Here is a 26,019-nt window from a genome sequence, read left to right on the forward strand (position 1 = left end):
CAGGAATTTTGAGTGGCTGCATTAATAGGTGGCAATTTAGTAAATGTCCTTTCAAATTTCTTCCCAAAATAATACAAAGTGTCTTTGTAAGAAACTTCCAAGAAAACAACAGTCACCGTATTACTTGAAGATAGAGAAATCACAGGCAATAAACTAAGAATGAAGAGAAAATTCATCAAATCCCAGAGCCAGGGCCCTGTGTACTCCTATCCTGCTGCCGCAAGTGGTCCTTGGAAAACTGAGGGGACCAGGAATGATGTGAGCAGAGGGGCTTGGCTCTGACATGGAGAAAACAGCAGGAAAATTAAAACAAACTTATAGTGTACACGCCAAAAACAAAACAAATAAAAAAGCTGTTCAAAAAGAACATTATTTAATACACTGAAAAGATTTCAAAATATTTTTGATTTAAAATAATGAAAGGGACAGGTGCTTGATTTAAGGAGTTGGAATTCATATAAAGGACCACAAGAGATTTTAAGAAATCCACTCTTTGCAAAGTGGCAAATCTGTTTTAAAAGGCTAGAGACTTTTTAAAAAATTTTATTTAAGGTATATGAACTTCATGTATTTCATGTATATAGGTTTAAGAACATAGTGGTCCTTCCCACCCTAGCCTCCCTCTTACCCACCCTTCTACCCTTCCTTCTCCTTTCTCTATTTCCTCTCTTGATTTTCACAGTGATCTACTTTCAGCTTACTTTATACTCCTAAGATTAAGCTTCCACTAAGTAACAAGTTAAACAAATAATAATAAGAAAAAAAAACCAACACTGTTCCTCCCCAGTAGACACAAGGGCTGTAAACAACCATGGAGTCTCAAAGGAAAAGTCTTTCGAAAAGAAGGAGGATGGGGCTCTGTTGTGGCACAATAGGTCAGGGTGGGCCTACAGTGCTGCCACCCCCACTCCACTGCTGACCCAGCTCTCTGCTGATGTGCCTGGGGAAGTGGGAAAAGCAGTACGAGGTGCCCCAAGTCCTTGGCCCCTGCATCTGCTCAGAGCCCGATGAGGCTCCTGTATCCTGGCTTCAGCCTGGCTTTGGCCTTCGCAGTCATCTGGGGAGTGAACCAGAGGATAAAACACTCTCATTAGCTTTCCCTCTCTGTCTCTGGAACTCTGTTTTTCAGATAAATAAAATCAATCTTAAAAAAAAGAAGAAGAAGAAAGGTAAAAGTAACTTTAGCAATTAAGTGGTGATGAAGATAGCACAAAAAAGTGAAAATTAGCATCTTTAAGATGTAAGATTACCATGTAATTGCAGGACTGACAATTGTTTTTTAGCTTACCTGCCAACCAAATAAACAAGAAACTATCTGAAGCATCTGTATTTTTGCTAGACTGATAGAAATGCACATCCTTAAACTTGAGATCTTGTCAATAACCTAAAAGAATAAAAGCAAATTATAATTCGTAGAGAACTACTGTAGAAAATCTGAAAGCAATATTTTATGTAAATTACCTGAATATGATTCTCCTAAACCTGGGGCAAAGTAATAGTGCTTTCATAACCTATTATGAATAAAAATTAAAAATATAATAAAATAACGAAAAAGAAATTAAAATTGTAGACTAGAAAAGTATATAACATAAGAGAAGGGAGCAACAGAGGAATACAGAAGCCAACTGCTTGAGCCGTGTAACAGGCAGGAAACTGGAATTGGAAGCAAAGGGTGGACTCAAAGTATGGACACTCTCATATGAGTTGTGGGCATTCCACGTGGCATCTTAACTTCTGTGCCAAAGGGTGAACTTATGCATTTCATATCTTTTCTTTTTCTGAAAACATGCCATTGTCATACCATTGAAATTTGGAGATTGCTTTTCTTGTTTCATCTATAAAAATAGCTGTTGGAATGTGGATAGGGATTGCATTGATTCTGTACATGGCTTTGGGTAGTATTGCTGTCCTCATAACATTTTCTTCCAGTCCATCAGCATGGACTATCTTTCCAATTATTTTTATATCTTATTTAATTTCCTCCTGTAACATTTTATAGTTTTCAGTGTGCAAATTGTTCATCTGATTGATTAAATTTATGCTTCAGTATTTTATTCTTTGGGTGTTATTTCAAACAGAATTTGCTTTTTTTTTTTTTTTTTTTTTTTTTTTGACAGGCAGAGTGGACAGTGAGAGAGAGAGACAGAGAGAAAGGTCTTCCTTTTGCCGTTGGTTCACCCTCCAATGGCCGCCGCGGCCGGCACGCTGCGGCCGTTGCACCGCGCTGATCCGATGGCAGGAGCCAGGAGCCAGGTGCTTTTCCTGGTCTCCCATGGGGTGCAGGGCCCAAGCACCTGGGCCATCCTCCACTGCACTCCCTGGCCACAGCAGAGGGCTGGCCTGGAAGAGGGGCAACCGGGACAGAATCTGGCGCCCTGACCGGGACTAGAACCCGGTGTGCCAGCGCCGCTAGGCAGAGGATTAGCCTAGTGAGCCGCGGCGCCGGCCAGAATTTGCTTTTTTTTTAAAAAAAAAAAAAAAAGATTTATTTATTTATTTGAAAGTCAGAGTTACACAGGGAAAGGAGTGGCAGAGAGAGAGAGAGAGAGAGAGAGAGAGAGAGAGAGGTCTTCCATCCAATGGTTCACTCTGCAATTGGCCGCAGTGGCCGGAGCTGGGCAGATCTGAAGGCAGGAGCCAGGAGCTTCCTCTGGGTCTCCCCCATGGGTGCAAGGTCCCAATGACCTGGGCCATCTTCCGTTACTTTCCCTGTTCGTAGCAGAGAACTGGATCAGAAGTGGAGCAACTGGGACTAGAACGGGCACCCAAATGGGATGCCAGCACTTCAGGCCAGGGTGTTATCTTGCTGCGCCACAGCGCCTTTCCCTCAAACAGAATTTTCTTAATTTCTTCAGATGGTTCCTTGTTGGTCTAGATACATAAATAATTTTGGTGTACTGATCTTGCATCTTGAATTTGCTGAATTTTTTTAAATTTTTTAAAGATTTATTTAATTTATTTGGAAGAACAACAGAGAGGTGGGTGGGGCAGAGACACAGAGAGAGAGAGAGAGATCTTCCATCTGCTGGTTCACTCCCCAAATGGCCGCAAGAATCATGGTTGGGCAAGGCAGAAGCCAGGAATTTCTTCCAGGTCTCCCATGCGGGCGCAGGAGTCCAAGGACTTGGGCCATCTTCTGCTGCCTTCTGAGGCACGTTAACAGGGAGCAGAATTGGAAGCAGAGCAGCGGGGACTTGAACCAGCACTCATATGGGATGCCAGTGCTGCAGGCCCTGGCTTCAACCTGCTGCTCACAGTGCCAGCCCCACTGCTGAATTTATATATTAATTCTAGTGAGGCATTTTGCTTGTTTGCTTTTGTTATGTAGATTCTTTAGGAATTCCTCTGTTTAGGATCAGTCTTCTAAGAATAGTTTTACTTTTGCCTTTTCAATTTGGATGCCTGTTCTTTATTTTTCTAGCCTAATTGCTCTGTTTAAAAGTTCTAGTAAATAGTTATGACCATTTTTTTTTTTTCTAAGGTGGAACACTTGCAGCATGTCACCATTGAATATGAAGCTATCAGTGATTTTTCACAAATGCACTCCATCACATTGAGAAATTTCCCTTCTGTTTTTAGTTAATGAATTGCTTTTTACTAAAAAGATGTTGAATTTCATTCAATTCTTTTATGCTTCCATTCAGATGACTAGAGCTGTTTCCCCCTATACATTATAAATATAGTGTATTACATTGATTGATTTTATGTTGAATCACATTTGTATTCCTGAAAGTCCATCTTCTTGTGGTATATATTATGAATTAATTAATAGTTAGTTCTATTATTAATACAATTTATGCTCTTGGATCCAGTTTGCTGGTATTTTGTTAAAGATTTTCATGTTTATATTCCTAATGATACTGGTTTGTACTTTGATTTCTCATAGCATTTGTGTGGTTCTAGTATGGGTAGTGTTTACCTGGTAGAAGGAGTTAGAAAATGTTCCATTCTCTTCTTTGATTTGGAAGTGTTTGAGAAACACTGGTGTTAATTCTTTATTACCAGTATACTAGTGAATCTGACTAGTGCAGATCTTCTCATTTTTGGAAATATTTTTGCTTACTGATTCAATCTCTGAACTTCTCATGGATCTATTTATATTCTCTGTTTCTTTCTGAATCAGTTGTGGAAATTTATGCTTTCCTAAAAATTGTCCATTTCTTCTATGTACCTAGTTTGCTGGTTTATAATTTTTATAATACTCTCCATAATTGTTTTTATTTTATATATTTAGTACATCTACTTTCATTTCTGATTTTACTTTCTTAGTTATTCTCTTTTTTTTTACAAATTTTACATTTTTCATTTCTGATTTTACTTTCTTAGTTATTCTCTCTTTTTTCTGAGTCTTAACAAAAGTTTGGAAAAATCACTATAAAGAGAAAGATTAAAGACAGTTGCTAAATTCAAAACTGTTCTTGAGATTTTCTTGTGCATTTAGCCAAGAAAAAAAAGACATCTGATTCAGAAAGGAGATAGAATGTGATTTCTGTTATCAAATTCCATAATCTTGTATTTTTGGCTAAAACTGATGAACTGATCCTCAAGTTTATATGAAATTGTACAGGATCCAGAATCCTCATAATAATCTTTCCAAGAAGGAAAAAGTTAGAATACTCACACTTACCACCTTTAAACTTACTGCTCAACTTTGGTAATAAATGCAGTGGGTTACTAATAGAAGGCTAGCCTTATAAATTAGTGGAAGAGGTCAATGTGCAGAAATAGACCCTTATTTCTATGGTCAATTGATATTTGACAAGTATCCCATGACAATTAAATGAGAAAAGAATAATCTTTCAAACAAATTCAACTGTAGTAACAAGATATTCACAAACTCATGAATTTAAACCCATCTCAAGCAATATATAAAATTTATCTCAAAATAAATCACATGTATTATTGGAAGTGTTAAGACTATATAACACTTAAGAGAAATCATAGGGATAAAAATTCATACAATGTTTTCTTAGATAAGGTAGAAAAAAGCAGAAATGATAAAAAAATTGGATTTTATCAAAATTGATAGCTTTTGTGCTTAATGGATAACAACAAGAAAATGAAGAGGCAACAACACACTAATGGATGGAAGTAGTCTCAAATCATCTGTATGTTAAGGCACTTGCATTAGAATGTATAGATAATTCAGCAATATAAAGACAAATAATTTAAAATTGGCTACTACAGTGGCAGTTTACGTTGCCACTTGGGATGCCCACATCTGAATAATAGAATTCCTGAGTTCTGATCTGGCTTCCTGTTAATATGCATCCCAGAGGCAGTGGATGATGACTCAAGGACTGGGTCCCTGGCACATACATATGAGATCTGGTTTGAGTTCTTCTAGCTTCAACTTGACCCAGTCATGGCTGTTTGGGCATTTGGAGAGTGAACCAGCAAATGGAAATTCTCTCTTATCTCTCTCTTTCCCTCTCCCTCTCCCTCTCCCTCTCCCTCTCCTTCTCTCCTCCCCTGCCTTTCAAATAAATGAAAAAGGTAAATAAATTTTTAAAAATTAGCCAAATATTTCAATAGACATTTCTCTAAAGAAGTTACATAAATTACTACACTACTTGCATTTCACTACAAATTATTTTAATTACTCTTATAATTATCTTATTTTTTGTGTTTAAATTAAGACAGTTAGTTCCAAAATTTGACATTTTAAAATGTGCCACAGTTTTTAACCCTGTTTTGACATTTTTATTTTGCTTTTCAAAAATCAGATGCTGGGGTCCAAAAATTTGTTGATAGGCCATATTTATTTCAATCTCTGGAGCCCTGGTTCAGTTACTTAGTATATAAGTTCTAGGGCTTTGGGATACTTTGTGAATGGCTATCAGAAGTGGATTGATGAATTAAGCGGTTGTTATTTCACTGCCCTGAAAACAGTGCTGCTGAGACTGTCTGAACTGTGAGTTACCTGTCGGCTGGATTCTGTCTGCACTTATCATGTCCCCAAAGTGTGTGAACTCTGAGAACATGTGACTCTGCTCATGCATTATGGGCTGTACAGCGCTGTGAGGGGAAGAGTGTATGAAGATGAATAGACAAAAGCTAGACTGTTTATCTCAAGTTTATGTTTCTCTCCTCTAGTCTTGTTTGACAATGTCCTCTGTGTACAGCCTGAAGCTGAACTGTTTGACAAAGAGCTACTGCAAACTTTCATCTCTTTTGTCATTTGTAGTGTCATTTTCCTCCAATTTCATTTTAGGTGTAGTCACAGGGGATGTGAGGCACTATTTGAAGTACAAATGACTAATTTTATGAAGAAGCTATCAACATCTGCAATACACAGAACATGCCAAAATATGCCAAAGATATACAGTAGCTATTTGTATCAGCGGCTCACTCCTACTGACCTTCCAAAATATTTAACTAATGTTATAATTAAGAGGAGACAGATCCAATTATCCTCTATTAGAGGAATAAAGTTGCTATTTATCACCATCAGTAGTCTGATTAATTGTCCTTAGTAATGGTAGAAGTAAGCTGTAATTAAAAATCAAGTTCAGAAGATTTCACCAATGAAGGCTTTCTCTACATATTGATATTTCCCCACACTGCATGGCGTCACAATGATCATCTTCACCATCACCATAAGTCACCATAAGAGTCATGGGAAAAATGAGAGTTTACCAAATGTATTAATGCACTTTATGTTGTATGCATTTTTCATTTAATTAACATGAAAATCCTATCTAGTAAGAGACAGTCATTATTCTGTTTTATAGACAAGTCTTAAACAGTTTAAGTGACTTTTCCAAGGTTTCACAGCTAACAAGTACCAGAGTCACTTTACCCACCTTTCTGGAGTAAGAGTGTGGTGCCGTTAACATTTTCTGCTTTGCTTCTTATCTAAAAGCAAATGCACATGCATACTACAGTCATACATTTGTTATTCTGTCCTTGAGAGAGAGTATCACAACCCAAATTAGAACTAACTATTCAATGGACAGAGAATTTTCTTGATCAAAAGTAATAATCAGTATCAGTATTAGGAGAGAAATCTAAGACATTTGTGGCCAATATTAATGCAGTAATCAGAATTTCCTGCTACCTTTCAATGATTGCTTTTGTATTCATTTCTTTTCAATACCAATGATTTTTTAAGGTTTATTTACTTATTTGAAATGCAGAGTTACAGGTAGAGAGAGGGAAAGACAGAGACGTCTTCCAATCACTGGTTTATTCCCCAAATGGCTCCAATGGCCGGAGCTGGGCTAATCAGAAGCCAGGAGCCAGGAGCTTCTTCTAGGTCTCTCACACAGGTCCTGGGACTCAGGCACTTGGGCCATCTTCCACTGCTTTCCCGGGTCAACAGCAGGGAGCTGGATCAGTAGTGGAGCAGCCAAGGAAGCCATTTGGGATGCTGGCACTGCAGGCAGAGGCTTAACTTACTACACCACAGTGTTGGCCCCTCAACAGTGGTGTTTTACTATAAGAAATTTAAAAATATTTCATTCCTATTCTGCTACTGCTCATATATGACATTTTTCTCACAGCAATTCTAAAAGATACATAGTATTTTCACCATTTTAGAGGTTGCTCATAACCTTTCCTGGTCATTCTTATGGAAATTTGGGATTCCCATCACATCTTTGGATTCTAAAGACCATATGCTTACTTTACAAACAATATGGCCTGGTTGATACAGTTGGTATTTTTCTTCATAACCTTGATGGTAAGATTAAGGAGACAGGAAAAGTCACTGAGAAAGAAAGCGAATGATAAAAGGAAGGAAGGAAGTTTGGGGTCAAGAATAGGAAACAAAGAGCAATTAGAATGGGCACTGGGGCTGAGTCTATAAAGAGCATATTTTCCTGTTTATTTACTTCTTTTCCTAATCCTGGATAGAACACTGTTCCAGAAAAGGAAATTAACACTGGGATGTAATGCTTCTTATTCCAGACACTTCTCTGTCCATTGTTAGTTTTCCCTTCAACTATTTACATTAGAATTAATGTTAATTGGAGTTGGTGTCACAGCCAAATTCTTGAGCAGAGTATTGAAAGGGTGAATGTCAAAGAGAAGTTCTATTTTAAAGGATGTGAATGAATAAGAATAAAGATTAAGTGACTGTTTCTGGAAACTGGATTTGGGAAAGTGGAGGTATTGGTGCAAGACAGAATCAGGTTTCTCTTTTATTAACAAATAAATTAGGGGGCCCGGAATGGTGGCACGCCAGGTTAATCCTCTGCCTGCGGCTCTGGCATCCCATATGGGTGCCGGGTTCTAATCCTGGTTGCTCCTCTTCCAGTCCAGCTCTCTGTTGTGGCCTGGGAAGGCAGTGGAGGATGGCCCAAGTGCTTGGGCCCCTGCACCCACATGGGAGACCAAAAAGAAGCACCTGGCTGGTGGCTTCAGATCAGCATAACTCCAGCCATTGTGGCCATTTGGGGAGTGAACCAACGGAAGGAAGGCCTTTCTCTCCCTCTCACTGTCTGTAACTCTACCTATCAAATAAATAAATAAAAATCTTTAAAAAATAAATTAGTACAATTTGTTGCATTTAATTATGATTTTTCACTAAATCCACAACATACTAATATGAAATTTGAGAAAAAGGATTCTCAAAAGCAGCCAGGACCAGCGCTGTGGTATAGTGGGTAAAGCCACTGCCTGCAGTGCCAGCATCCCCTGTGGGTGCTGGTTTAAGACCTGGCTGCTTCACTTCTGATCCAGCTCTCTGCTATAGCCTGGGAAAGCAGTAGAAGAAAGTCAGGTGTTTGGGCCCCTGCGCCTGTGTGGGAAACCCAGAAGAAGCTCCTGGCTCCTGGCTTCAGATTGGCACAGCTCTGGCTGTTGTGGCCATTTAGGGAATGAACCAGATGGAAGACCTCTCTCTCTTTCTCTCTCTCTCTGTCTCTCTTTGTCTCTCTCCCTCTGTCTCTGCCTCTCTGTAACTCTGCCTTTCAAATAAATAAATAGAGCTTTAAAAGAAGAAAAAAAGCAGTTAGCCATAGATAAGGAACATAGCAAAATATAAAGAAAAAATAGGTTCCTGCTTTTCTGAGCCAAAGCTGGGATAGTGACTTGGCAATGGTGCATTGTGACCAGTTTTAGCATCCCAGCAAGTGCTGGTCACACTGAGAGTCACCATACCAGGGATGATTTAGTTCTCAACACATAGTAGATATTATAGGACTGTTGAAGGGACTTTAACTCTCTGTGGCAAAATGTAACAGCCACACTAATTATTCCCTTAGCCACCATGTGTTATCAGGTTGTGCCACTTTTGTAGGGTTATTCTCAGAATCAATAGTTTAACATGGGAGGTCCTAAAACTGGGTAGGAAAGGAAGTAGACCACAGGCAAAAGAATTCCCATAATTGGGGTGCTGTGATTCAGCTCTTTCTCTGCTTTATGCTTTTTTTTTTTTTTTTTTTTGCCAGTTTCTGCCATGTAAATATGAGGCAGAGACCTTTGTCTTGAAAGATTTAGAGCCAGTTGGTCGGACCCCAGTTATCTCTTGAGAAGAAATCAGTGTTAATACCTTAAAACTTAGATAATTTATAAATGCACGAAATTGAAGTGCTTTAACTGATCTTATTTTTTTCACCAAAAATATGTTTTTTCCCTATGAGGACAGGTGTGTGTGTGTGTGTGTGTGTGTGTATAACCAAACTAATGCAGCAACAACAACAAAACCATGTCAGGACTATGGCCACTTTGGAACTAAATAATATAAAATCTTGCTATGAGATTATAGAATCTATTCCTAAGAAAGTGGGAAACAGGTATGGTGTTAGCACAAAGTGGGTGTTTTGTGGGGCAACATTTACATGGTGAAAGCAGCACTCTGTTTCAATAGAGCATTTGCATATTATTCTGACTCATGACAATTAATTACAGTGGCACAGTTGCATACATTCTTTCAGTACTGTCTCTGATTCAGAGCACGATGTCATCATGCAGACAAAAAGCTCCAGAATAATTGCTGAGTAGCCAGAGAAAAAATGATGTGTATATTGGAAATGGAGACAATTATGTGAGAACATAAGCCTGACCATCTCTGAGTAGGAACTGAAGGACATAGCATCTTCACTATCAATACCAGAATGGTCCCAGGAGTCACCATTGGATTACATGCCTTAGGATAGCTACCTTCTAAGGTGAGTGTGTGATTGTGAAGACAGTACTTTTTTTTTTCACATGGTTTCATTTTATTAGTTTGGCAGAAACATTCGGACAGGCTGTTAATTTACAAAAGACTTACGATAATCTTTACCAATCAGGGTGCTGTGATTCTTACTTGAGATTATCATTTAAAAATTTTAAAATTTTGAACTCATTCATAAAAATGATACATATGATCATATTTCAAAAAGTTTGTGGGGAATTGAACTAAAAGATAAGCTTATTTGGAGGATAGAGAGAGAGAAAGGAAATTTGAAAACAACAAGATGTGCTTAGTTAGATTACTTGCCTTGGATGCTAAAATGTTGCTTGAACACTTAACAAAGATACAGATGAAAGACCAATCCTGGAGTGGGCACTGTAGTACAACAAGTTGAGCCACTGGCTGAGGATGACTACATCTCATATTGGAGTGCCTGGTTTGAGTTCTACCTCTGATTCTGATCCAGTTTCCTACTAATGTGCATCATGGGAGGCAGAAGATGACTCTCTGCTATCCTAGTGGGAGATCTGGATGGAGGTCCAGGCTCCTGGCTTCCATGTGGTCCTGCCCTGGCTGTTGCAGGTATTTGGAGAGTGAACCTGTGAATTGAAGATCTGTGTCTCTGTTTCTGTTTCTGTCCCTCTGCTTTTCAAATAAATAAGTAAATATTAAAAACAAGGCTTCCTCTACAAGATGTACCATGTTTTACATTCTAGGGCTGGGAAATTTGGTTCCTTGCAAAAAAAAAAAAAAAAAAAAAACAAAACTGGTTCAAGGACAGATTATTAAATTCATTATTAAGCTGGAACTCATAAAACTTCACTGATAAAGATGTGGTTAAAATTTAAATGTGATAAGAACATTCAGTGATTTTATGATTTAAGAGAGAGAGGAATAGTCTGCAAAGTAATGAACTGAGAATCTATTTAGATTCTGCAGCCAAAGAAAATCCATTGTTTTTGTGATTTAGGTTAAATATAGACATGTAGGCCAGCGCCACGGCTCAATAGGCTAATCCTCCTCCTGCGGCGCCAGCACACTGGGTTCTAGTCCCGGTTGGGGCACTGGATTCTGTCCCGGTTGCCCCTCTTCCAGGTCTGCTGTGGCCCGGGAGTGCAGTGGAGGATGGCCCAAGTGCCTGGGCCCTGCACCCCATGGGAGACCAGGAGAAGCACCTGGCTCCTGGCTTCAGAGCAGCGCGGTGCGCCGGCCGCAGCGTGCCGGCCGCGGTGGCCATTGGAGGGTGAACCAACGGCAAAGGAAGACCTTTCTCTCTGTCTCTCTCTCACTGTCCACTCTTCCTGTCAAAAAAAAAAAAATATATATATATATATATATAGACATGTAACTTAAGTGAATTCCTGATGTGAAATAGAGCAAAATATGTGAAATAAAAAAGATGTATCAAAACACAAACACATTTTAATTTGCTGATGGACACTAATGACTTTGGGGAAGGCTAGTCTATACCACTGATAATAGATGATTGACCTCAAACAGTAAAAGTGCGAATAATGGTGTTGACCATTATTCTTTTCTGCTCTAGACTTTACGTAATCATTGGTTGCCGGATTTGGTACATATATTTCATGCCTTTATCATTATCGTCTGTCATGTGAGGATGCTGTTGAGGATGGTCACTCTCTCATGTGCTAGAGAGGTAGGTCTTCAACTGCTCTTCTCATGTAGTTATTGAGTGCCTGTCTCAGTATTTGGTGAGTTTCTATTGTGGAGTTTGTTGTTGTAAACAGCTTTGATATTTTAATTCCTAACTGGCCCCATGCAACTATCCTAAAACATTTAGTTTCATATTGCTGTGGTTTGACTTAATTTGTTAAACTGAAATTTACCCAAGGACTGCCTGGAAGGGCGTTCATAATCTGATACTTCCAGGAGAGATTCTTGGAAGGTTTAATATTTTCATGTGCTTGTGTTTCTTTCCACCCCTCCTAACAATGTGTCCTCACTAGTCTCCAAATTTACCCTGCTGCAATCCACTTTCCGTCTTGCTTTAGGGGGATTTTTCTGTTCCTTATTCCTTGTTTGAATTATACAAATTCAAATATTGCTTCTTTTGCTTAAACAGCATTTCAAACAAGGAGCTCTGTTTGTTATTTCTGATTCCTATGGCTGATGTTCTCCCAGGTTAGTCTGACTCACTTTGTTTCACTTGAGTTCCACTTGGGCCCCCCCTCCCCTACCTCACATAATGAACGGCATCTGGGATATATGGGCTTCCCATGCAGTCTCTTTTTTCTCTGGTTGGTCTAATTGTCCTAATTCGTGTTGATTCACTTCCATTTTCCCAACAATCTGTTCACTGTGGGAGTCCCTGTTCCCAGCCCCCGATATGTTGCTCCTTTCCGGGATTATCATGATGAACTTTGGCTTGTCCCCCTGCTTCCAGTCCTTCCTTCAGCCTTCATACTGCCTCCTGCATGACTGTTTCTAACACTCAAATGAGATCATGTGGCTTCACATGTGGCTTGAATCTCAGGATGGAGTTCATCATTTTACCATGCTAGACAATGCTCGCTACCATTTGGCTCCTTTCTGCTTTGGGGCCCCTAGTTCACCATTCCCCACACAAACACCACCTAAATACCACTGTTCTAGAAAATGTTTCTTCTGACACCCTGCCTTCCTTTCTTAACTCTCACTTTACCTCCAGATGTGCAACTTTCTTCCCACTGCACTGTTATTTTAAATTTTATGCCCTATTTGTTTGTGACAATTTGTAGTCTTGATGTAGTACCAGGAGTTCATTGAATACAGGAACTGTGTGCTGGTTCATAAATCTTCTTGAGGAATGATTCAGTGTTTGATACTTATTTAGTCTCATAACATATTTGTGATGTTGGAAATTTAAAAAATATGGCTTAATTATTCTGTTTTGAATGGATTTTACTAATTTGATGAATGTCTTTTTGGCTTTACTGTCTATATGCAGCTCTTTATAAAGTAACTTTCTCCCAGGAACCTGATGCCCTTTGCTATGGAAAATTTCAGTTTTTATTTATCCTCTGTGGTGTGATAAACACTAAAAGAAATAATTATTCTTATAAAGGGAGAAGAGAATCAGAATGTGTAGCTCTGTGTCCAAGTTTTGTTATGTGTTTTATGTTTCGGATTTTTTTGGACTCACTTTATGAGTTACTGACCCAACAGCAAAATTATGTTTCCAGGATGGTCATTTGACCTAGTGGTTAAGACACCACTTGGGATACCTGTTTTCATTGTTGGAGCACCTGAGTTTGAGGTCATACTCTGCTCCAGATTCCTGAATTCACACTCTGGGCAGCAGCAAGTAATGGTTCAAGTAGTTGGGTCTCTACCACGCAAGTGGGAAATCCCAGTTGAGTTCTTAGCTCCTGGCTTGGCTTGACACAGCCCTAGCTCTTGTGGATCTCAGGGCAGTGAAACAGCAAATGGGAGAGATTTTCTTCTGTCAAATAAATTAAATAAAAAAAAAAAGTTTTAAAAATAGATTTATAATTCCATAACAGAATGCTGGCTCAGCCATGTGAAACCAAGCACCTCTGAAAAGCATCTTTTTCTCTTTATAATTTTTGGGGTCTGAGCAGATATGGGGATATGGAAAGAAACAACGCTAGCATGGGGCGTGTGGCCGAGATACATCGCTGGACAGGGCTGGTTGCTGTTAGTGATACTCCTATCTTTTCTCAACAGTTGCTAATATACAATTTGCCCCAAAAAGTGATGGATTATTTATGAATATATTGCCCACAGCCGTGACAATTTTAATTCTTCAAAAGACACAAGCCCTTTGGGATAGGAAAGTATGGGCTAGTACTGAGGGAGTGTTAGAGAATAGGATAACTTGAATGTGCACGGTCTGAGAAAGTGGTTGGTGCCATAGGAGACTTTATTTAGGGGGAGATACCAAGAGTTCTATTTCACATATGTTAAGTTTGAGCTGCCTAAGAAATATCCAAGGAAATATGTGAATTTGGAGACTAAAACAAGTCTAGATGGTGGATGTATAATTATCATGACATTAGATGAGATTACTTTGGGAGATTGAGTAGATAGGGGAAACAAGAGGTTGTAGCTCAGAGAAAGGAGGAAGAATCAGTAAAAAAAAAAAATTAAGAAATAGCCAGTGAGATGGAGATAGATGTTTATAATTAGTTCAAGAAAATTCTGCATTAAAATGTATTGTATATTTTTGAATATTTTGTACTAAGCCTTAGAAACTTAACTCAAGAGCTTTTCCTGTGAATAAGGGGTTGTGTTGTGATCAAATATCTTTGGCCTGCTCTACACCCAACAAATGTCTAAAGACATATTAAGAATCCAGTAAACTAAACTCAGGTGTCCAAACTCTAGATTTCCAAAGAGGAATTATAAGTTTAGTGTTTTAGCAGCCAGTCTATTTCTTGGCCTTCTGAATAGCAGCAATTTAATAAATGTTTGGGTTAATGTGTAACTGAATGGTGGTAAGAGTTTTCATATTAAAGCAGAGGGTTCCTGTTATTAGAGGTGTTATAGCTTGGCCCAAGTGACTACACATCATGGACATTGCAGCAGAGATTAGAGAATCGCATTGAGGTCGATTAGATGACACACAATGTTCATGTAGTATGAAACCCTGAAAGGAACATCTCTAGCATTCACTTATTTTAGGTTGAGGTATGCATTTTACCTATTTGTAACAGTCCTTCCACAAAATGCTTAGAGAAATCGTCTTCCTGTGACTCTAAAGCATTTCATGAGAAACAAACTATAATTTCTTTGCAGAGAGGGAACAAGAGTTCTCCTGGGACAATACAGACAAAGGTTTTATTGTGTGTTTAAGAAATTGAATGACTCTTTACTACCTTTTTCAAATTGTTACTTTACAATAGCTCTCCTCTTACTGCGATTTTAGAAGCTTTGTGTTTCCCAAAGAAGTGTTAGAAGTACTCACTTGCCCCCATGAGTGTAACACGACAGAAAAAAAAAAAAATCCCAGAAAATAAAAGCAAAACTTTGTTCATAAATGTTGGCCAATTCTAGGGTATCCAGGCCAGATCATAATGCCCAGAACTTATACTATCAAACTTGCCTTAAATATTTTCCCTGGGACCCATTTGAAGGCTACCTGTTGCTTCTATGAATGTGTGTGCATATGTAAGTGTGTGTTCATGTGTGTGTGTGTGTGTGTGTATTTGCATGCATATGTACTGATTCTCATAGACAAAGCAGCAGAACCATGGAAGCAATCGTGGCACAGTGTCTTTGGCATCTGTTGAAAGCTTTGTTTTGGTGGAGAAATCATATTAACTAAAAATATTCTACTATTGCAGCATAATTATGGAACAGTTTTTTTTTTTCCCTTAGAAAAGCTGTTCTTAAAACACCATCTTCTGGGCCTGCACTGTGGCATAGCCTGTAAAGCTACCACCTGCAGTGTTGGCATTGAATATAGGCACCAGTTAGATCCTGTCTGCTCCGCTTCTGATCCAGCTCTTTGCTACGGCCTGGGAAAGCAGTAGAAGAAGGCCCACGTCCTTGGACCCCTGCACCAGCGTGGGAGACCTTGAAGAAACTCCTGGCTCCTGGCTTTGAATTGGCCACTTGAGGAGTGAACCAGCTGATGGAAGACCTCACTCTTTCTGCCTCTGCCTCTCTGTAACTCTACCTTTCACAAAAATAAATAAATCTTAAAAACAAAAAAAATCACAACATTTTCTGAGGTTTTAAAATATTTATAGCCGGCAGCGCGGCTCACTAGGCTAATCCTCCGTGTTGCGGTGCTGGCACCCCGGGTTCTAGTCCCGGTCGGGGCGCCGGATTCTGTCCCGGTTGCCCCTCTTCCAGGCCAGCCCTCTGCTGTGGCCCAGGAGTGCAGTGGAGGATGGCCCAAGTCCTTGGGCCCTGCACCCCATGGGAGACCAGGATAAGTACCTGGCTCCTGCCATCGGATCAGCGCGGTACGCCAGCCGCAGCGCACCGGCCGCGGCGGCCATTGGAGGTTGAACCAACGGCAAAGGAAGACCTTTCTCTCTGTCTCTCTCTCACTGTCCACTCTGCCTGTAAAAAATAAAAGTAAAAAAAAATGTTTATTCATTTGAAAGGCAGAGTGACAGAGAGAGATCTTGCATCTGCTGGTTCAGTCTCTAGATGGCCTCACCAGTAGGGGCTGGGCCGGTCTAGGAAGCAGAGTACCCAGGACTGACATGAGCACTATGATATAGGATGTGTGCATCTCCAGCTATGGTTTAACTGAGAACTGCAATGCTGGCCCCCATGCTGAGTTTTAAAATCAACTGGAATTATGGTATGTCATTTTGGTGCTCATTTGTTCACTTCAGCTTCCAACCCTAAATTGATGGGAAACACACTTATTTACTGTTTTCATTTATCTTTAATTTAAGAATATTCTGGCTCTTAGGACAAATTATAACAACAATGTACAGAAACCAGTGAGCACAGAATATTAAAATGTCCTCAAAAAAGAAAAAAAAAATATGAAAAGCACTGCTTAAGTGAAAGTTTGGAACTTACTGAAGAAAACCTTTGTGACTAAATTTCACAAGCTCCCTCAGAAAAGAAAGAAGGCGAATGCACACTAATAGTGCATTTGCAGCATTTTACATCATTTAATCTTCCCCTTTTGATGGCTTGTTAGAGAAATACACTATGTTGATTTGTTAGGAGGGGAAACAGGTACTGTATGGGCAAATAATGTATAAAATCACATGGTAAATTAGTTGTTGGGATGATGACAGTGGCTTTTTCTCTTGGCTTATGGAAATTTTCAGGTTTTCCAAGGAAGCTGTGAGTCTCCTCCCCAAAATGTGTGTATGTGTACACGGAAGGTATATTTGCATTGATAGTTTTCCCAGATGACTTCATGCAATTCCCAGGCCCCTCAGGGTGATCTGTGGACTCTGTGACAAAGAAGGTTCATCCCCTGAGGGTCATTTCCCAGTCTCCTGGAAACAAGGTTTGGTAGCGTCCTAAACCCACAAATATGTATATTAAAGGGCTAGTCAGGGACAGGGACAGTATTAATAGTTAGGTGGTGCAGGTGGATAGTTTTTAAAAGCCATTGGCAAATGAACTGGAAGCAGATTTTTAAAACAGTTAGCATAGTTTTGGTTTTGTTTTACATTATCTGTGACATAACGTAGGATGAGAATTGCCATTGTCTGAATGTTTGTGTCTGCTAAGAACTCACCTGTTAAAACCAAATCCCCAGTGTGATGATATTAGGAGTGAGGTATTCAGGAAGTGATTAGGTGACGAGGATGGAGAACTGAACTGGGATTAGTGCCTCTAAAGAGAAACAGAGTTGATTCCTTGCACCATGTGAGGACATAGGATGCAGGCCCCAACCAGACAAAATCTGCCAGCACCTTGATCTGGGATTTTCCAACCTCTAGAACTGTTAGAAATAACTATCTGGTATTTACCAGCTATTCATTTTAGAGTATATTGTTCTAGAAGGGCAAATAGACTAAGGCAAAATTTGAAGAGTTCTGTGAGGCTGGTATCTTGTTGGACAGGATAAATATAGAACTCACCAACCAAATGCTGCTACAGGGATATGCTCGGCTCCCCACCCAGGAGACAGTGGCTTGAGACATCGCCCCATGCCAGCGAAGAGTACCTCATTGCCCCATGTCAGCAGAAAGTGATTCTAAAGACAGATCATCATCCCTCTACCCCTCCTGGACTTTGGGGGCTAATGTAATCTCATATAACTCCTGCTTTATAAAAAACAAAAAGGGGGAATGTTAAGAAAATGACGCAGTCTTATTTATGGTGCGATCTACACCCTGACACTATCCTAGGCTCTAGCCCCTGCCGCTGTTGCTGGAAGGTGGGTGGCCACATAGCTCAACCACTGGTGTCAAGCTCCACCCCCATCCTAATGGGATTTGCTGCTCTTGCTCCCCCCCTCCCCGCCAAGTTTAAAAGGACCTGCTCCTGAACACATGGCTCTTGCTCCTTGCTCGCTCTTCTCTCTTTCTCTCTCTCTCTCTCCCTCCCCCCCCACCCCCCGTCTCTCCCTCTCTTTCTCTCCTCTCTGGATCTCTCCTGTCCTCTCTCTCGCTCTTCCTTTCCGTCTCCTAACCTCTATCTCTGTCTCTGTCTCTCTTTCTCCCTCTTTTCCTTCTTTACCCCTTCCCTCCGGCCTGCTGGGTTTCCCCCAATGAACTGTTTCCGTTACTCTGGTGTTTGGTGTGTTTTGTGGCGGTCTTACAGGAGGGAGGAAAGGAAAGTATCATTGTATTCTTGGACTCATATGTATGAAATTCATGAAATCTGTTCTCTGTATATTAATTAATAAAAAAATGTAACAATCAAAAAGAAAAAAAAAAGATATAGGACTCACTAAGATAAGCCAGTCCTGAACTGACATGTATCCATCTGCAGCTATAAACCAATCAGGAACAAGGAGCATCCAGACCCTAGCAACAAAAGACTCTATACTTCCCTGTTAAAGATTGGGGCACCGGATTCTGTCCCGGTTGCCCCTCTTCCAGGCCAGCTCTCTGCTGTGGCCCAGGAGTGCAGTGGAGGACGGCCCAAGTGCTTGGGCCCGGCACCCCATTGGAGACCAGGAGAAGCACCTGGCTCCTGCCTTCAGATCAGCGCGGTGCGCCGGTCGCAGCGTGCCGGCCGCGGTGGCCATTGGAGGGTGAACCAACGGCAAAGGAAGACCTTTCTCTCTGTCTCTCTCTCTCACTGTCCACTCTGTCAAAAAAAAAAAAAAAAAAAAAAAAGATTTCCCATTCCTGCATGAATACCCAAAATAGCCTGTAGTGACTGATCTGTGAACTTCCTGTGGTGGTATGAACAATGCAGCCATTTCGAGTGTGTCATGTACCAAAAGAAAAACAAACAGATACCCCAGCAGTGCGTGCGCAGAACATGGAACTGGGGCAGGATCCTGAGTTAGCCAAGGGCAGTGAGCTAGAATCTGAGGCTAGGAGCAGATCAAGTGCCATTTGCTAGGTGGAAACCGCCACATCTCCCCAACCCCGCGACAGTACCTGTTGAGCCCTCGTTGGAGACGCAGTCAGGTGGAATCTCTACCTGCCCTGCTCTCTTGTGCTTGAGCATAAGCCTGCAGCAAACCTTCCCTGGGTTTTTAATTTCTATTTGCAAGTGAGCCAAACAACCTCAAGCCAGTAACACTTGGAGCTGGAATTTTCTAATGCAGCTTGATGGGCCACAACGAGGATTTGAAAAGTCTCACTAGTCTGTAGGCAAAATAAAAAGATTAAAAGATAGGGAAAATGAAAGTTATTTTATTCACACAGATAATATTGGGGCTCATCGTATACAAGGTGATCAGGACCTGCTCTACTGTCAGACTCTTGTGGTCTGTAGCCTGGCCCTCATATGGGGTAAGATTTGAAAATTTGCCTAACCTTTTCGAGTATCAGTTGTGTATATGTAATGTGGTAATGAAGATAATATCTAATTTATAAGTTTGGTTTGCTTATTAAATGAGTTAATATACATCAAACAGACGCATAACTCTAAGTAAATATTAGCTAATGTGAAAACAACTCAACATGGCAAGACATTTTAAACCCTGTGAGAACTTCATACATTATTGCTATTTTGTTGTGATTATTGTTAATATATTGAAATTATGCTGTTTATGAAAATCCAAATACATACGATATGAAAGACAAAAAGAAGAGGTATGGGAAAGGAAAAAGTAGCAGAGTATGGAGAAGAAAGTCTGAACCATTGATTTCTGAGGAATGCCCCCTTTGCCTAGAAGGTGGATACAAGATAGACAGGTAGCTTGATTCCATTACAACTCATTTTATTTGAGTTCTTCACATTAAATTTATTCTTTGATGTGTGTGTGTTTCTTCTTCCGAATGACAGCTTTGAAGTTATCAGTCTTGTGTTGCTCGCTGCTGTTTCCCCAACACATAGAAATATTCATGAAACTCAATAATTATTTGTTCAATTTAAATGAAAATTCATTGTGCCCTTTAGTGCCAAAGGCTTTGACGTAAAGCTGGTTTTATTTTGCAAGGACGTGGTCCTCTGGCTTCTATGAACCATTGGCAAAAGGCATAACCTGTGATCACTCAATCCAGCAGTTGTTACAGGGAAGAACAGTTTGAATCTTCCTTTGGTTTCTGCTACAACACAGGATATAACTGCTATCAAACAGTCCTTGTCTATATATTTACACACACACACAGATATATATATGTTTTAAAAATTTATTTTTATTTGAAAGGCAGAGTTACAGATAGGCAGAGGCAGAGAGAGAGAGAGAGAGAGAGAGAGAGAGAGACTTTCAATCTGCTGGTTCACTCCCCAAATGTCTGCAATGGCAGGAGCTGCGCTGATCTGAAGCCAGAGCCTGGAGCTTCTTCCGGGTCTCCCACGTGGGTGCAGGGGCCCAAGGACTTGGGCCATCTACCATTACTTTTCCAGGCTATAGCAGAGAGCTGGATTGGAATTGGAACAGCTGGGATTTGAACCAGCGCACATATGGGATGCCGGCACTGCAGGTGGCAGCCTTAACCCTGAGCCACAGTGCCGTCCCTTATACTTTTTTTTATAATGTAGGATTTCAGTGTCCAGCTCACCTTGTCTCAGTATTAAATTAGCTGCAGGCAATGACTTCATGGGCTTTTTAATGTCAGGGTGTTTCCACTCATAAGATCAAATGGTGTTTCTCTTATTTAAGGGAGAGAAAGATGAAAATATTTTGATATTTTAAAGGCCTATCCATAAGAACTACAGTGATCAATAATTTCTTTCTTCAAGGAACAAGCATTTATTAGGCATAGCTTGTCCAGTGATGACAAAGGAAACTACTGAGACCCAACAAACAAAAACAACAAGCACCCCATTATTACTGGGCTGGAAATCCTCAAAGCTCAGTGTGTGTGGCTGGATCTCAGTGTGGAGGATTCATTTTCGGGGCTCTGCAGAGTCATAGTCTGTGCCCATTGTATCTCACCTGGTTCAAGCTGACCATTGGTAGCCAATAGCAGTTTTAATTCAAACAATACATTGCAGCTTAAAAAATAAATAGAATAAAGAGAAAGAAGTGACCTGGACCTTAATCCCAAATCAACAACAATGTAAAATTACTAATCTCAGGACATAGCAATTTAATCTATATGTATACTAATTATATTTAAATAAGGGGAAAAGCAAAGCTCTACATCATTTATTTAATGTAATTATTTAATGTAATTATTTAATGATTCTTAGAAGAAGAGTTGTATTTTGGAATGTAACATCTGTTTTTCTACATAATGACTGAAACCAAGTTATAACTGATATTCCCAACCACTCTGATAATTAAGAGCACCCATTTTCCCACCAGAATATTTCAGAATGGACAGCAAAAGATTTAAATTCTTTTAGGATTGGAATTCATATTTTAAGTATTCAGGTTTAGAGAGACACGATAATTATTTTTGGACTGTCCATCAGCACCTGTTTAATGGGTGATAGAGTGTTCAAGTTTTCTAGGTGCAGGCAGGATGAGGAAGGCAGTTAAGCGCAGAAAGTGAGAAAGGGAAGTATCATTATATTCTTAGAATTGAATCTATGAACTACATGGAGCTTGTTCTCTTTGTATTAATATCACATTGAGAATTTGATGAGAATTATGTTGTAGTCATTATTATACATTTTCTGTGACCCTGAGAATCTAATATATTAATAAATTCTTTTTAAAAGGACAGAAAGTGGATTAAGTGAGCAAAATAATTTCTCTATTTACTTAAAGTATGACTGTGCCAATATTAAACACTTCATAAATCATTTATGATAACTGAGTTCGGATACATTCAGTTTTTCTGAAATTTTTAATACACACCTCAATACAGGTATAAATTCTCAAGATATTTTGCCGTATACTAGTGTTTTAGAACATTAAGTGATGTTAACTAAAAGAAAAAATAAATTTCCTAGCACTAGGTCATTGACATTATCCAGATTCTCTCAAAATTTAAATTTTTATCTATTTGATTTGAGAGGCAGGGAAACAGAGTGAGAGAACACTTATGCTCACTAGCTCACTACCTTAATGCCTGCCATGGCCTAGGCTGAGCCAGAATGAAGCAGGGTGCTGCAGATTGAATCCATTGGGTGGTAGGTACCCAACTACTAGATCTAACACCTGCTGCTTTCTAGGGTTCATATATGCAGAAACTGGAATTGGAAGCAGATCTCTGGGGTGAACCTAGTCTCGTCAGTGTTAGATGCAGACACATCAAGTGGTGGCTTAATTCTAGGACAAATGCCTATCCTCAAATTCTCTCAAAGTTTAAACAGCCCAGGTACAGAGAGGGGTCATGATGTGTATTATGGATCCTATAGGAGGAGTGAATTCATACACCACTTCCAGCGTTGTTTGAACATAAGTGCCACCCCTTCCCTTTTCCATCACGTGTTTCGTGGGTAGGAGTGTGAATAATCTCCCCATGAATAGTACATGCTTTGGAAATGTTGGTGTAGGTTCCTCTCATTTGTAACTTGAAAACTTGCTGGCAAAGAGTCACCAGCCAATAATGCCTAAAACCTAAAGACTTTCCTCGGAAAATACACTGCACCCTGAACAAGAAGGTGAGATTTTGCTAATGAAGGGGACTGATTTCTTCTCAGTTCCCTCCCTCTGGATTTAATGGGTTGTCACAAATCAGACTGCAGTGATAGGAGAGCTGTCTCTAATCACCTCAACTAATTACAAGGGAGAGTGAATCAATTGCTAAGCATCACTCGCACTGCTAATAAATCACAAAATCCTTTAAATGGTGTTTTACGTCCCAGAGTAAGAGTGATGAACGTTCGGATGAGTGTTCCTGTTGTCACAAAGCTTAGCGGGATGACTTAGAGGGCACTCCTTCCATCCTCTGATTCAGGCCAATGCTTTGGTAGCATTTGCTGCTTTTGGCTGTGAGCAAGGCATTTGTTCCTCCTAGCATGCCTTGTTCTCCCAGCAGTCCTTGGAAGGAGGTCTTAATATTCTCTTGTGAAGAAGCTTCTGAACATTGAGTTCATGATTGTCCTAGTTCTAGAGTTTATAAATGGAGGAATTGGCTTGGAAAAAAGTCTTCTGACTTGAGCCATCTTCCTCCAGCTTCCCCAGCCACGCCTTGACCAAACCCATAAGCCCTTCACAGTGTCTAGCAAAGATGATATCATGGTAGAATAATATTTATTTTTTCATTTGAAAGATTTATTTATTTGAAAGGCAAAGTTAAGGAGGGAGAGAGATCAGTCTGTCTTCTCATTCATCCCCAAATGGCCACATGGCTGGGGCTGAGCCAGGCAGAAGCCGGGAGCTTGGAAGTCCATCTGCATCTCCCACAGGGGTTGCAGGGACCCAACCACTTGGTTCATCTTCTGCTGTCTTCCCAGGTGCATTAGCAGAAAGCTGGATAAGAACTGGAAAAGCTGAGACTCAAACCAGCACTCATATGGTATGCTGGCATCCTACGTAGCAGCTTAACCCACTGTACCACAACGATGGTCCCCATGATATTTATTTTTCAGGAGAAAAATTCTTAGTTTTAAATGCTATAAAACATATAGAAAAAAAACCCTGATTAACTAAAAATAATAACTAATAACCATTAATATATGTTATACAAAGATAAATATTTGGCTAAATAATTTTACAAGTTATATTGTTTAATTGTCATAACCTTCTGAAGAAATTGCTATTATTATCTCCACTTTGCATTACTACTTACAAGCACACTGAGGTTAATAAAAACTTGTGTGCCTAAGATCACAGAGCTTAGGATTTGAATCCAAGTAGCCTGATTCCAGGCCTTACCTTGAATTCCGTCTTTATCTTGGAGTCAAGAATCTGATCTCTTATGCTTGAGTCACCAGGACTTCAGTTTGGGAACTTAATCTAACCTAAAACCTGCTTGGTTATTTAAATTTGTGAACTTAAAGAATATGATTAGACTTTGCCTGTGAATGCATAGTTTTCTTTGTAATTATTCATTAAAAATACCATATAGGGCTCTATTACTGGTCTAGTGTCGAAAAATTGTCATATAACTTCAGGCACATTAGAAAGACTCTTTAATTGTTTTTCCATGAATACATGAATATCTAAAGGAGAAAAGAAGAATAAATTAAAGAAATATTATCTGTGGGGATAGAATTAATTTCATATTCTTCATTTTACTTTCTCTTTTATTGTACAAATTTTCTGCTATGGATTTATATTACTTTTATTAGAAAATTGAAAATGGTTTCAAAAGAGAAAGATTTGTGGATTGCTCTGTTATTTTACTCTTTCTGTAGCACCCAAGTTTTGTTTTTTGTATTATCCTCCAATTTTTTCAATATGTATTTTGTCTTCTTCAATCAGATGGCAGACTCATTGAGTACAGTGGTATGGCAACATTCTTGGTATGTCACTTTTTAATTTCTCCTTAGGTTTTCTATTTTAACATTATTAAATTATAATGTGCTAATGAATAAAATGAAAATACCTCATTTAAAATTTTGACTGTAAAGGACATATTTGTGCATAAATCTTACCCTGCACTTTGGATTATTTTCATAGGGTACACTTTAGTAATTAACATTCTGAACTCTGTGTTTGAATATTAGATACATATTTTCTAATGGCATTCGTATGATGGGCACTGTGAGCATGACATACACTCTCAACATGAATGTACAAGAGCCAACTGACATTTTCCAATTACTGGTTGTCTCCATTAAAAAATCTTAACCACCATGATAAGTAAAAGTAGTATCTCACGTGGCCTTAATATTTTGAAAGTTGCATATTTTCTGTATTCTTGCCTTCATAGTACACTTCCTCTTATGAATTGTTTTTCTGTGTTTCATGTCCATTTAGTTTGGAGGGAGGTATTGTTTATTTATTTCAGTTAGTTTTTATAGAAAAGCATTTTGGTCCATTGGAGTACTTCTCAGAAATATGTCTGTATGTTTGTATTTGATTAGATAAAATGAGGTTTTATATTTTGCTAAGCAAAATCTTTGCAGTTCCCTCTCTTGCTTTCATACCTACTTTGTATTTCTACAGCTCTTACACTTGTCAAGGACAAATCTGTATTTATTCAGTGATGTTAAAGTAGAAAGCATAATTTATAGACAAGGATGAACTAACACCTTAATTGCCTCGTGTAAATAGATAATGATTAGGCTATGGAAGTAATTTTACATATTTGGCTTTACCCAGAGCTAATGAGTCATCTTTTTCTTACACTTATTTTCCTGCTCTGGTCAGTTCAGTCTAAAAATAACAGCTACTTCCTGGAAGAAGTTACTTTCAGAAGATTAGTTATACCTCATCTCCACAGCAAAGGCAGAGAAGGCAGGAACCTATAGGGAATGTCTCTAGATTAAAGAATCTTACCTATTACTACTTTTTTCTGCTTTAATTGCTTAGAGGTACTTGTTTCTTTGACATTTTCCTGATACATTTTCTAGACAGGCTTCTCTGAATGTGACACACTAAATTAGTTTACAGGTACCACCTATGTGCCCCAAACATACCTCCTATTTTTAGCACTATTGGTGCATATTTCCAGCTGGAAATTTAGTGGAATGCTCTTTGGAGGCAGAGACTGTAAACATGAATTAAGTATATGGAAATGAGTATGAAAAGTTCATGTGCAAATTCTACAGGCAAGTGAAGGACTACATCCCTGTCTACATAGTTTGGTATCATCAGAACTCAACTTTCATTTTGCTTCTTCTACAACTCAGCTGTATAGGATAGTTTTTGTCATACTTTTTGTCAGTGGTGTGTCATGGCCCTACATATTCTGAGACTTGCCTATAAGATACAGAGAACTTAAGACTTCCAGAGGAGAGATTCTGACCTTAGTTTCACACTTTCTGAAGCAGTGCAGTTAGCCACATATGTCCCTAGATCCCAGTCTCTGAAA

This window comes from Oryctolagus cuniculus, chromosome 15 (assembly GCF_964237555.1).
Source record: "Oryctolagus cuniculus chromosome 15, mOryCun1.1, whole genome shotgun sequence".
Classification (NCBI taxonomy): domain Eukaryota; kingdom Metazoa; phylum Chordata; class Mammalia; order Lagomorpha; family Leporidae; genus Oryctolagus; species Oryctolagus cuniculus.